The following is a 13,129-nucleotide window of genomic DNA, read 5'->3' as shown; positions in this document are numbered from 1 at the left end:
GCGCACGGTTTGAAGAAGGTATGGTCCGGATACGACCTAAGGGTGTTGTTTACGGCAAAAAAAAAGTGGACAGTCTCTACCGCAATTTTAACACCAAGGACCTGCCTAGGAAAAAGAGGAACAACTGTGGCGTCACCCATACGCAGCCTTTTGTTCGTTGTGCGATTGGCGTCGTTTACAGAATCCCTTTGTCACGCAATTCTGTGTATGTGGGCCAAACTGGACGCTGTCTAAACATTCGTTTGAATGAGCATGCGTCAACTGTAAAAAATTCAACAGGCGCCAATTTGCCTGCTCATTGCAAAAAATGTAAGTGTCCCCGGTTGGTTGGTGGCATAGAGGTGCTCTACAGGCATAATGATCAAACTGTCAGGGAATCTGTATAGGCATACTTTATCAAGGAACATAATGACAAGTGTATAAGCAAATCATCCATTTCTCTTCACGGGAAGGAACACGCTGTAATCCGCGGAATGTTTGTTTAATCCGTTTTGTGTTCATGTATAAATTTGTGTTTTTTTAATAAAACCGGTATTTGCGAGTAAGCGCGTGTGTGTGTCCCTCATCTTTGGCCCCGTTTTTTGTGGGCTTTGAAGTTTTTCGATTTTATACAGGTGCCAGAGGGCAGACAAAAAGCCTGCGATACGGGGCTTGACGAAGGTCTGCGCCCCCTTAATGCTAACACATTGCTGCATCATGTAGGAAGATAGAAAGAGAGATAAAAAAGAGCAATAGAAAAGAGAGAGAAAAAAAAATAAAACAGAACATAAATGAAAACGGGCACATAAAGTCGAATGTTTATTTCTTACAAAATTATCCAGAGAGGAGATTAGAGTTCGAGTTCGACCGAGTTCGACCTACCCGGAAAGAGCACATTATTCGTTATCAGCTCCAAAATTTTTGCATCACGAAAGAAATCTAGCGCTGTGTAAACTAAATCGTTTCAATTTCTGACCAAAAATAAAAGCGACGTTCACCTTGTCAAACGTCCGCAATTTACCTACCTAACAAATTCATTGGGAATCATATGTGGAGAACTGCACTATGTAAACGTAGGGTATGCAACAGCTTCTTTATTTCTGGTTGGTGTTTTATACTTGTAGCAGCTCCAGCGGCAATCCTTCATCGAGTGCCTGCCCTCATTCGGGCGCCCGAGTCAGATGTTTAGGCAGGGTGTGCGGCCGAACGAGTGCACGAGAACACGGGTTCTATCAGTTCCGACAAAATGGAGTCTGTTTTGCCTTGCGGATGAATGGTCGTCCTGTCAAAGGCTCCGTTCTTTCACCTAAACACTGCGTCCTTCACAATCACACACGAGTGACCGATTAATGCAAATGCTGGTGTGGTTGTGCGGCAGGGGCTAAGTTTATTTACGGATGAGATTCGGAGACAGCAGCCTTCTGCGCTACCTGCCCGCTACTTAAGGGCTATCCTTCGTTCTCCGGACTCCTGATGTCACCGAATCTCCCCCGTAAATAAATGAAGACCGCGCTGCACGACAACATCAGCGCCTACAAGATAAAGGTCACTTGATACGTAGCGCAAAAAGCCGAGCCTATTAAAACCTAAAATAGCGTTCACCAGAAGAGCTATTTCTGATTCTTTGTGTCTCAAGAGGCTGCTGGAGATGATTCATTTTATGACTCGGCACTAGGGGCGGCGACTTTTTGCGGAAATGTTTCCATGTCGTTTCCAATCTTTATTTTAGCTATGGTGTGTGGTTGGAACTTTAGATTACTTTTTGGGCAGTGGCATGCTTCTTCGTATAGTTATAGGAAGGATTGTTTTGCTATGGTTATTTTTTGCCAACTCTTTACATTGCCAGAACTGGCATCTTTTCAACGCTATTCCCGTGGATATACGATCGGTAAGTAGCATTTTATTTCCTACAAGCACTGTTAACAAGCCAAGCATTTCTCTCTTTGCAACCATTACACGAAACAGCTTTTCGCACATGTTTTTAATATTTTTTCTTCCCAGAGAATTTTGAATTTACTCCCTAATGAGCACGTATCTAGGGGAAAATATCAGCCGCTTATTGAAATGGCTTGGAGCCACGTCGGCAACCTGAACAACATCATCTTGTTGCTGCGAAACAAGTACACGAAGCAGTGTTTCAATGCGAAGATATGTATTTAAATAGTGTCTTTCAAAACAGCACTCAGCAAAACTTAGGAAGACGCACATAGCTTAGTATCATAATAATATAGCATGGCCCCGTAAAGCCCGAGCGTTCCATTTGAGGCAGCAGTGGACAGTCTATCGAAGAGAATAAAAAAAAGTCGGACAATTGTAAACCGTTAACAATCTTTTGCACCCAGGATGAAGGTGAAATCCTTGATGTATCATGACCTATAAACAGCGATACCCACTCATGCATCTCAGAAAACCTGAAGTCTCTGGGTGAGGCGCTACTGTATTAGGATGAAGAAGCCGCGTCGTCGTGTGTTCAAATCATAGCGGACATTTCTTAGCGGGTTAAAGGGAGGCCCAGGCTGCGGAAAGACGGCTGTGTATATGAGCGTGTCTTTAGAGCGAAGTACAGAGGCCAGACGAATTGATCCAAGCATCCTCACGAACACTTTCAAGAAAATAAAGCGGTGTAGAATTGGGGACAGGTACCACTGAAGTTAACTTGCGGCAGGAGGAACGTTGGGAACAGGGGTTGAAAGCAAAGCGGCATAGATTTATGGTTTCGGCTATCACAGAACCGGGAAAAAGCAAGCACGCCGCACCCTGACTCGTCGTGATTCTGTTACGGTATGAACTGCTTTTCCTGCTCCTGAAACAACAAACAGTTCAAATGACTTGAGATGCACAAAGAACTCCGTTTGACAAGCTAGTTTTCTATGGTATATCTACTAACGAAAGCGTGTCGTTAGCAATGCAGCCTGAACACTTTTATTTGGGTATGGCGAGGTGGTAAACAAATATGTTTTTTGTGAATACACCTTAGTATGAGCGTAACGTTTTATTTCATCAATTTCATACGTTTATCTGCCATAGAACCCTCCTAATTCTAAGCAAACAAAACACGCATTTCTTACTAAAAGAACACTAAGCTGGTAAAAATTGCTCAAGTACACAAGCATCAGAGCACCCGTAATTTACTGTACGATATAAATTGCGTGTTCCAAAAATAAACCTCAATGCCGCCATTTTATAAGATATTTCATGTAAGTGATTATAGTATATATTATTCCTATAAAGGCATACCCATTTCATGTGGTTTGCCTTTCTTTGTTGCTAAAAATATAATAACGCTTGTAAAGTACTCCGATGTTCTTACCAGGACATGTATTCCTTTCATATTTTAAAGGCACCTATAATATACACAATGATCTTCGGGACGGGTAAAATTGGCTGGAGGCTAGTGCGCTCCTCTGAAAGTTTCTGCATTAAATACGTCCTAACGTCGAAATTGTATATATTCCAAACATTTAACTTTATTTCCCTAAAAAGTATGTTAGTTTATTTAATTTCATATAACCTCTCCCTGTTCACCATAATACGTCATATTAACCATTTTTAGAGCGTTCTCCTTCCTTATCCTACCTTAATCTGCACCATCCGGTTTTATATACCGTATAATACCCAAATGTTTCCGCTCCCTTTTAGTCTTTCATGTTCCCAAAAATACTTTACTTACTCTATTTTAACTCGCCGTTTGTATTCCACCATAATATTATTTTGTTATTCCTCACTGTGAACACAAAATTAATTATTACGCTATCCTTAGGTTGCCTCACTTCACCATATTCTGGGTCAATTGATCAGTGACCGCGCAAGTGTGTCATTATGTATCTGAGCACAAGACATGCCTAATTGCAATTCTTTATTATAATTATCTGTTAATTATAAATCATATGGAAGAAACCGCTTTCACTTCTTGGCTCGCTTTTTTTCCTTCGTACTATTCGGTTATTCACTCATTCGCGTCGATGACTGAGTAATTTGACGAGAACCCTCATGTCAGACATATCACAATCGCCCCATAATAAATACGCCAATACAGGACCATTACAATTAAACAGCACTGGCATGTAGCCGCTCGCTCCATTCAAAGTACAAAAACCAATATTGAAGGGTAGTTGGAAACAATTATTGAAATTAACTGAGCAAAGATCCAAGGTTGTGTTGAAAATGTCGACCGGTAATATTGGTATTTTTTTATTGTGGATACGCAGAATTCTATGGAACTGATAAATACCCGATTGCTTTTATTAAGATGTTTTCAACTCTACTTCTTAGAGGCGTGAAAAAAACGGAAAATCATTCCCGCAAGTAAACAAAAACTTTGATATTTAAAAACACGCGAATCTTTTACGGCATTATATCGCTTCCAAATACCTCCGCAGGGCAATGTCAGCACAAGAAGCTTTATGAAGCCACTAGTACGTTGATTATCTGGACAATAATAACTGTAAATGCCCATCGAAGATGGCCACAGGCCGAAAGCCGTCTCTCCAAACTGAAATAGTTACTGGTCGCTTTTACGCGAGAGCCTTGCGACATTCACCCTGTCGATAAAGATTAAAAAAACTGTCCACGTGTTAAACATAAACACACCGTTGCTTCATTATGCCTAACAATGTCAGTAAGTGTACATGTCTCAGAAATACGTTTCGTGAAGCGTTGTAGAAAGCAACTTTGTTTGCAAACAAGTTTATGTAGTGCAATATGAAATGTATATTATAAATCAAAGCTATTTGTGGGGGCGAAAGTAGTCCTGTGTGCGCAGGCAACTCCACCTTTACAACACGATAAGAATATGTAAAAACAAGCTTGCTGTTGAGATTTAATCAAGCAAACAGAGTGCACCTGTGGTTATGTCGCTCGTGAACAGCGGCGGGTAGCGGGTTAGCACATAGCAGGAGCTGGGTTATGTGCTTAGTACGTGAGGAGCTTAACAAAAACCTCGGCATAGCCATTTATTCTGCCTACTCTCGAAGTTGGTTTTTTAGGAGCTATCAAAATTTTAAGTAAACCAAAGAAATGCCAGAAACCTGCAAGCACCTGTTTCAGGCCGGTGTTGCGAACGGGCGGGGGCAGCCGATCCGAGCTCCGTGGCCTCCGACATACGAGTGGTTACGTGTACGATGCGAGCGGCCAGCCGCTGTTGCAGCCGTGAAGAAGTCGAAAAGCCGTAGGCTAACGTAACTGTTTACTTCATAGCGAGAGGTGAGCCAAAGCCAAAAAACAGTGCCCTGACGGGCGAGGTTACAATACATGACTCGAGGAGAGCGACAGCATGGGTTCGCTGCTCAAACAGGAATGAATTACAGCGCTTGGGCTGCTTCTATTTATACCCCAAAAGCAGTAATGGTCAAAACGTCAACAAGCGGCAACACGCCACGAACGCCACAGACACACACAATGCTCTTTCCAGAGTTCGTAAGTCGTCGGTAGCCTCGGCGCACGTTGAGTCCGTGAGAGGGGAGAGAGAAGGACTCCGTTGCGATCGACGGGGCCTCTGTGTCCTTGAAGAGCGTTGAGACGAGCCTCGCCGGCAGCCGCCGAACTTTCGAAATGCGCCGAAAGCGACGTGTCTCACTCGGCTCGTCGAAACTTGTCACCGGCATGGTGGCGCCTGGTTCCAAAGGCGCACGCAGTTGCTTCGCCGCACAGCCGAGGAGTGATGCGGGAAAGTACGGCGGTGCTGGACGATTCGTAACACACCTGGCACTGACGAGGGTGGGAACAATTTAATATGAGAACTCCAAGTATATCGACTTGCCTAGATATGTACACCCGCCTTATTGACTATGAAATTATAATTGTTCTTTGGGTGGACGGTTCGAAGAAACCTCTTACTGCGAAACATTTACGTAACCCGGAAGCTATTACAAACCTCTTTGTACAAACTTTGGGATACGAGCAGGTTGTGGTATGCGTCGAGAGGACCACTCTGATCAAAGACAACTATTCCGGGGCTAGTAGAAAATTATAGCAGCGCATAGAAAGTCAGAGGTTATAAACATCCCTATGTCCAAGTAAGACGACCAGAGAAACTAGACCTCAAAAAACAAGTGAGTTGTACGCTGGATCTCTGAAGTCTCGGCCGGGAACGGGACGCAGTACGGTCACTGGGAAACAAGTATATCAATTCATGTAGGTGTCTAACTTTAAAACAAATGAGCTCGGTTTCTTTGCCGACACCAAAAAACACAGTAACCAGAGTTATTTCGCGTGCACACGCTGTATTTCACCCTACAACTTCTGGCCCGAGGGACGGCTGATCCCCTGTATGGTCTCCTGGTGGGAAACTTACCACGCGTTAGATTGTTACAAATCCTTGCCGGATGCGGTGGGTGGACGCCCTTCTGCAATGTTGGAGCTATCTTCCTTCGACAGTAAAACCCCGATGACGTCAAGCATAAAGCATCTTGTGTGCGAAAAAGCCAAGCAATTCCAACCATGCTCACCGGCGTTACGATCAAAAAAATTCAGCGTAACTCCATCCAGCAACAACTACGTATTGAAGGATTGGTGTTGTGTACTGTTTGCTATTGAGATATAGCGTTTGTAGTGTCGGTAGTGGTTTCGCCAGGGAACCCGATTAAGCCAATTACAATTTTGAACAGTTTCGTTGAAAGACGAAACAATAAAGCAGTACCATTGATAATAGAGTGGCCATCAGCACGTGAGAAATCATCATTAAATTCCATAAAGAGTATTTTCTGAGCATAAATACGATCATCAAATTTTTTGTACGACATGTCAACACAACAAATGGCTAAACCAGACAGATAATTGTACATTAGAACCTCCAGAAGCATGCTTTCAATTGTTACCTATGCGTTACTTTTCGAGAGGTCGAACCCAGTACAGAACCAATGTTGTTTTCCCGGCAAAGAATAGGCTCAGCTGAATGTGTCCAGCTGTTCGAAGTCGGTTGCAAGCAGGAAACGATAACCTGCGGTCAGATTGCACGGTGAAACACGTGAAGATGTTCGTCAATTGCGTATGCGGTGTCGTGTACATGATTCGTCTCTCATGCGGACGGATGTATATCGGACAGACCGGTAGGTGTTTGAACACAAGGCTGGAGCGATCACAAGTACAATCTGGGATGAGTAGTCATGAACTCGCACTGAGCCGCACACTGCAATAACTGCCGGGACTGCGCATGTAGATCTGTAGTCTACTCAACAACCGTGCTGTTTAGAAACATACCCCTTGTCAAGAAAAATCGTGGAGGCATGTTACATTTGCAAAAACCACTACTGTGTAAGCCATCCGTCCATGCCCTTCACGAGAACGAGATCTCACTTCTTGATTTTCGTTGAACCGGTGACTAGAGGGATTGAGATTAAAGAAGGGGTTGCTCACGTGACGAACACGGCCGCTGTGCTAAGCGCGACGTTTTGAACTTTATTTGTGATTTGAGTGTTCGACGCGGTAGTCTACGCAGGCGTGAATGTTTGGCTGTTCCTATAAATTGCACGTTTCCTGAATAAAAAATCCGTTGTTAATCTGCCCCGCGTCCTGTAATATATGTGCCTCCTTCTGTGTCCTCGTGTTACCGCGCAGTTATATTAAGGAATATACAGTAATAATTTCATACACCAGCCCCTGGTTGTGTCATGATCCACGTACTTCCCCTGGACGCACTAAGCAATTTACTGTGTATTCGCCCATCTTTTGACCGTACCCAACCGAGGCGCGCACAATGCGCCTACTTACACCTCGCCTCCACCGGCGCGCCTTTCCAGATGAAATATGGTTCCCACTTGCGTTCATAACAAGAACGGCTCCGATCACCACGTCCTTCGACACTCTGCCATCCTTTCCTTTCAGTTTCAAAGTCACTCTTGGCTTCAATCTCGGCGACTATGTCAATCTCTCCAAGTACGACCCATGCATGCTCCCGCTGAACTGCCAAATGCCTTACTCGTAATGACAATGTGGAAAACTCTGCATTGATCCTGCGGATACACTATACCATCACCACACAAATCCAAACAACATCCACCAGTGAGTTTGAAGATCGCCGTCGTAAATGTCAGCATCTGCCTACAACTCAATGAAACAACTCTGAGGCATTGCACAACAACCTTTCAGCTGGTGCGAGCTGCGAAAGCTCATGCGCCAAATGTCGACGTGTTCTCAAGTAGCCCAGATCACAGCTGCTCTCATGATGGGGGGCCTCGCCATAGCCATCATCCCCTTCAAAATTACACACAGTCGCCATTAAATGTGTTATCGAAGTGGCATCTTTCGCTCTCGCCCTCATCGTCCCAACGCTCAGTGGTTTCATCTCTGCAAGCAAATCTACCGTCGAACTCACATGTGCACCTACAAACACCGCTCTCTATGCTGTGCGCAGGTACTGCCAGATGAATAAATCACCTGCTCAGATGATTTAATCTGCGTCTGTTGGGGTAGTCCCCGTTGCGCTGATGACACCACACGTAAAAAAATCGCCCAGGCAGCCATTGCACAGTAATCGTACAACAAGCACAGTGCTGAACGTGCACCTTATATTACAGCTGATACAGCAGCCACTACGATTATGAAACCGCGCAAGTCTCACAGCCGCATTCGCAACCAGTTCACCATTTTCTTTAGTCGTTGCGCTGGGTCATCTACACGTCTTTCCGCAAACCTTCATGCGAAAGCCCCAGCGGCACAAAACCTGTACTGAATATGCCCACGTAAGCCAACCAGGTGAATCAAGGTGCATTGGAGACCACGTAACGGAACACGCTGATGTATCATCGACACTGATCTGTTGATTTATTTTTCCCAAACAACCGCCTGCTCAACAAGTAACCGAACCTCATACCCCTCCTCTAAGCAAGGTAGATGCCACATATGCTCCACACTCAAAAGAGTATCTTCCTGCTTCTCTCAATGAACACATAAATAGTGCTTCCTTCGACCGGCTTCGACTCCGGCAAGCAAACGTAGGCGCAATATCATACTACTCAAATTTTCCGCAAGTTTTAAACCACCCTTGAAATGATGTGCCTTTGTGTCGTCTTATGTTTTTCCTTTGGGTCGTCTTATGTTTTTCGATATCATTGACATCCATCGAAGCCACCAATGTCAATGCTGCTCGGTAACTCCTACAGGTCGCTGTGCATCGCAGACATTAGAAAACCGCACCGTACCCCATAACTCAAACGAAGAGTTAGACAGGTACATACCCCACGACGTTACCTAGCCCACGTTCCTGAGACATAGACAAAAGGCGTTATACCACTCAACGTAATACAGTAGCCGAGCTTTCGGCTACTTAAAATTCGGACTTACAGGCCATTTCGGTCATTCCTGAGGAACGGTCACTTTTCCCACAGAAGTAATGACTCACGAGTTTTTCGGACTGCCCTTTATTGGGAATATTTTTAGTACCCCTCCAGGCGGAAAAAATCGGTCGGCTACTGTCGTTCTGCGGCGTATTACCAAAACATGTAGCGCGATATCTACAGCCGCCGTGTATTCACAGCTGTTATATTTCAAGATAACCTCCGCGCACTCGCCTTCACCATTTCAGGAAATACTCACTACTCCATCAGAAGACGTTCACCTCCTAAAATAAGCCACACTACACCCCGCCGCTGTGACATCTTCTGACAAACCGTCCATTGTCTGCACGATTCATATTTAAACGGAATCCAAGTCTGCAAGCTACCGCCTCGCTCAATGTTTAACTTTCCTGTCCACAATCTTTCTTTTTACCAACATAAAAATGAGTTTTCAGGAGCACTGTCATGGAGGCGTTGAAGGAAAAAGGTTCCTGATTAGCATAAGGCGAAGCTATCCTGGGAATGAATGTCGACTCCCTCGACAGAAATACTTGTCGTCCTCATGTCCCTACTCACATTCGCAACATTCCAAGCATCTTTCACATGTTCCCTTCTCAGCACGACGGGCTTTCCCGTCGAGAGTAAGTAATCACGACAGCCATCTGTACTGTCTCTATCTTTGGTATAGCTTTCCTGTCAATTTTCAGTTATGTTGTTTAAATTATTTTTGTTTATTTGGTTTTTTTTACCAGGCGTTTTATTTCATATTGCCTTTTTTGGAACTTGCGGTAATTCCTCCTTCTCCTGACATCTTCAGGGAAAGTCTCGTTCGAAACTATCTGATAATGTGATGACACAGAGCAACGGCAATTTTCTCTGGGCATTTTATCTACACCTGTCAAAGAAACGACCAAAAACAAACCTTAAGATTGTGTAAAAACTAGTGTAAAATGAGTTTTCACATGTAATTTTTCTACGTTTAACATTGTGTACGCGAAAGTATATTGATTAAGCAATTGAGGTACGACCTCCACTTACAGCAAAAATATTGCCTGCAATATTGCATTCATCATACGTGCCCGGTGTCTTCACAATGACCCAGTGGTGGTCATCGCAAGTATGGGTCAAGATGAGAACTCTTTAACACTGATACTGAAAGTACACAAAACGCAAAACATAGTGTCCTTCGTGGTATTTTTAGGCTATTAAAGCCGTCTCGCAGGTTTTCTCTTTCGTAGAATGAGCGGTTATCTATTCCCTGTTTACTTTCGCCTTTGAAGATATCAGCTTTTTATATGCCTATTTACAACACTAGTGCAAAAAAACGAAGATGAAGAAACTATTTTTTCAGTTCATGCATACGCTCAACTACATTTGGACCGTAAATGCGACGCTTGCAGATGAATGCATTTATTGCAAGCGAGATAAAGTGATCAACATATCCATGAAAGACGTTTACTTCACCAGGGACTACAACAGAGATGAAATCAAGTAAGCTAGATGTTTTTCGTGGGTTATTTTAAAAGCCTCAATAATTTCGTATTTGTTTTTCAGTATCTCGAAATTGCTTTATGGAAAATTTATATCAAAGAAAGGTAATAAAACCAATCCTCCATTTCAAATTGTGGTAACTACATTACGAGGTACGTTTTCGAAATATTTCCGAGCATTAAAAGGTGCAATATCTATTGTCAGTTGTGCGTTTCTGCTTTAAAAAGATAGTAGTGGAAAGTAACAAAATAGTAGTGTAAAGAGCTTGTTTTAGGACGACTGAGAATTTTCCAATTTGTTTGGAACGTGCACTAGTTTAAAAGTCATCTATCCAAATGGACAACGGGAATGCAGTTCAGACATTTTTGCAAGATTTTGATTTAAACAACCCGCATTTTCACCTTTCACGCTTCAAACCTTTCTCCTTCAGTCATTTTTGTTTTTGTAAGACCAACAGGTATTACGGCCTAAAAGTTTAGAGAGCCTGAAGAAGCATTAAAATCACTTTTAGTTATTCCGCCGAAGTATTTAACCTTAAAAACTCAGTGAGGCAGCAAGTCAAATAACCAATCTTGCAATATTATAGGTAAACTAACGACAGAATATTCCCTGAAATTTTTAGTTTCCCTTTGTGAGGCAACTTTTCGTTGCCTCAGAAAACTAAATGGCCTACCCTAAGGTATTAACGCGGATCTTAGTGTTTCTTGTCACCTCAGCAGTGAGAACAGGCAAGGTGCTGGGTCGTATGTAGTTCGATCTTCCGTACCTTCCGCGCCTGAACAAAACATAGAGAAAACAAATCAGAAATTATTGTATGCCGTAGTTCCTGAAGCTACAAAAATGACATGGCATTTGTTCTCCTAATCTACAACAATTTACTGTAATGTCATGGTCTATAGGCACTACAAAAACAGAACACAGTTCTGTAACAGAATTTGTCTGTGCTCTGTTATATACAAAATTGTGTGTATATAGACAGTTCGTTTTGTAAAAGACTCGTGTTGAATTTTGAATCATTTACGCCTGGATTCATTATAAAGTAGAGCTATTCACTTTTTATTATGTCAAAAATACTGCAAATTTTGCGACTTATTGAGGTAATAGTGATGTCGGAAGCATCCGAAAACTAATTTGAAATGATAAAAAAATACGGTACATAACAGTGACAGCTTAAATTCATGAATTCGTGTGATCGGTTTTTTTATACTGTAGGGGAAAGGAGCACTCTCGGAATAACGCCCCCGCACGGGGCACCTTGAGTAATATTGGTGACGGTATTTGCGACACCGGGGACCGCGAGCTTCCAAACATAAGCTGTAGTCAACCGTGGCGATGTGTTTAGAGGTGAAGGGTAGAAGCCTCAAACGGTGGCTGTCGGAGCCTAGGTCAAGCTCCGGCAGATGGGCTTCCTGTCTGTTTATAGGCCGGGAGCTCCGGGACCTCTTCAGCTGTCAGGGTAATGCTGACAAAGAAAGTACCCCCGTCTCCCTGCATTTATACTATGCTATATGGTATTGTCTAAGCCCTTCCCACCCCAAACGTGATCGGTCCCTGAAAAGGAACCGCACTCAATTATCCTTTCCCCCATTCCCATCGTTAACCTTTCCTGAACCGAATCATTACCCTCAATTTCTTGCGATGGAATCCCTCAATCCAGCCCACCCTCTTGCATCGCAGTCAGTCTTCTTGATCGCAAAATATCTTGAAGCCGTACTAGGAAAACCGTTTACCGCAAAAAAACGAACGACTGGTGAACTCCTCATCGAGGTAAATGACAAGCAGCAGTCGACAAAGCTTGCAGCTCAGACTAAACTGGCTGATCTAGACATCAGGGTAACACCGCATCGCAGCCTCAACAGCTCCAGGGTGTTATATCCGAGACAGATCTTCTGAACTCAACGGATGCGAATATCTTTGCGGGCTTGAAGATCAGGCGTTACTGCCGTGAGACGCATCACCATCTGCAGAGACGACAAGGAAATACCCACCAAACACATCATCTTGACTTTTGACCGCGCACAAGTTCCACAACATAAGAGAGCAGGCTTTATCCGCTGCTCCATTCGTCCCTACATCCCGAACCCAAGGCGCTGTGTTTTTTGTGCCAGCGGTTCGGGCACGGTACAAATTCTTGCCGTTGCCAAATGACCTGTGCAAATTGCGCGGCACACGATCATCCGAAGGACAAGTGCCCATCCGGCAGCTTCTCTTGTGTGAACTGGGGGGGGGGGGAGGCGGGGGCGCATGCGCTAATTCCCGGAAGTGTGAAACATTTCAACTAGAGAAAAATACAATAAACGTCGAGGGAACTGAGAATATCTCCGTCCCAGGGGCGCGAAATAGGTTCGCCTTTTTCCCAGTGCTGAAGTACAACGACGCAGCTCGCC

General features: G+C 43.8%; 1 long non-coding RNA gene across 1 annotated transcript in view; it reads left to right on the top strand.

The window, feature by feature from the left end:
• Positions 1 to 1,653: 1,653 nt before the first annotated feature.
• The window catches only part of LOC144141858 (uncharacterized), a 33,344-nt gene continuing 21,868 nt past the window's right edge, over positions 1,654 to 13,129 (top strand). Inside the window, exons 1-3 of the long non-coding RNA XR_013316719.1 lie at positions 1,654 to 1,867; positions 10,603 to 10,742; positions 10,806 to 10,894. This is a non-coding gene — a long non-coding RNA (uncharacterized LOC144141858). The remainder of the gene's footprint in view (positions 1,868 to 10,602; positions 10,743 to 10,805; positions 10,895 to 13,129) is intronic.

This window comes from Haemaphysalis longicornis, unplaced genomic scaffold, assembly GCF_048455015.1.
Source record: "Haemaphysalis longicornis isolate Haplotype H1 unplaced genomic scaffold, Haemaphysalis longicornis Haplotype H1 scaffold_6, whole genome shotgun sequence".
In the NCBI taxonomy this organism is placed as follows: Eukaryota; Metazoa; Arthropoda; class Arachnida; order Ixodida; family Ixodidae; genus Haemaphysalis; species Haemaphysalis longicornis.
The sequence above is the reverse complement of the archived record's forward strand: the minus strand, read 5'-3'. Positions and strand labels throughout refer to the sequence as shown.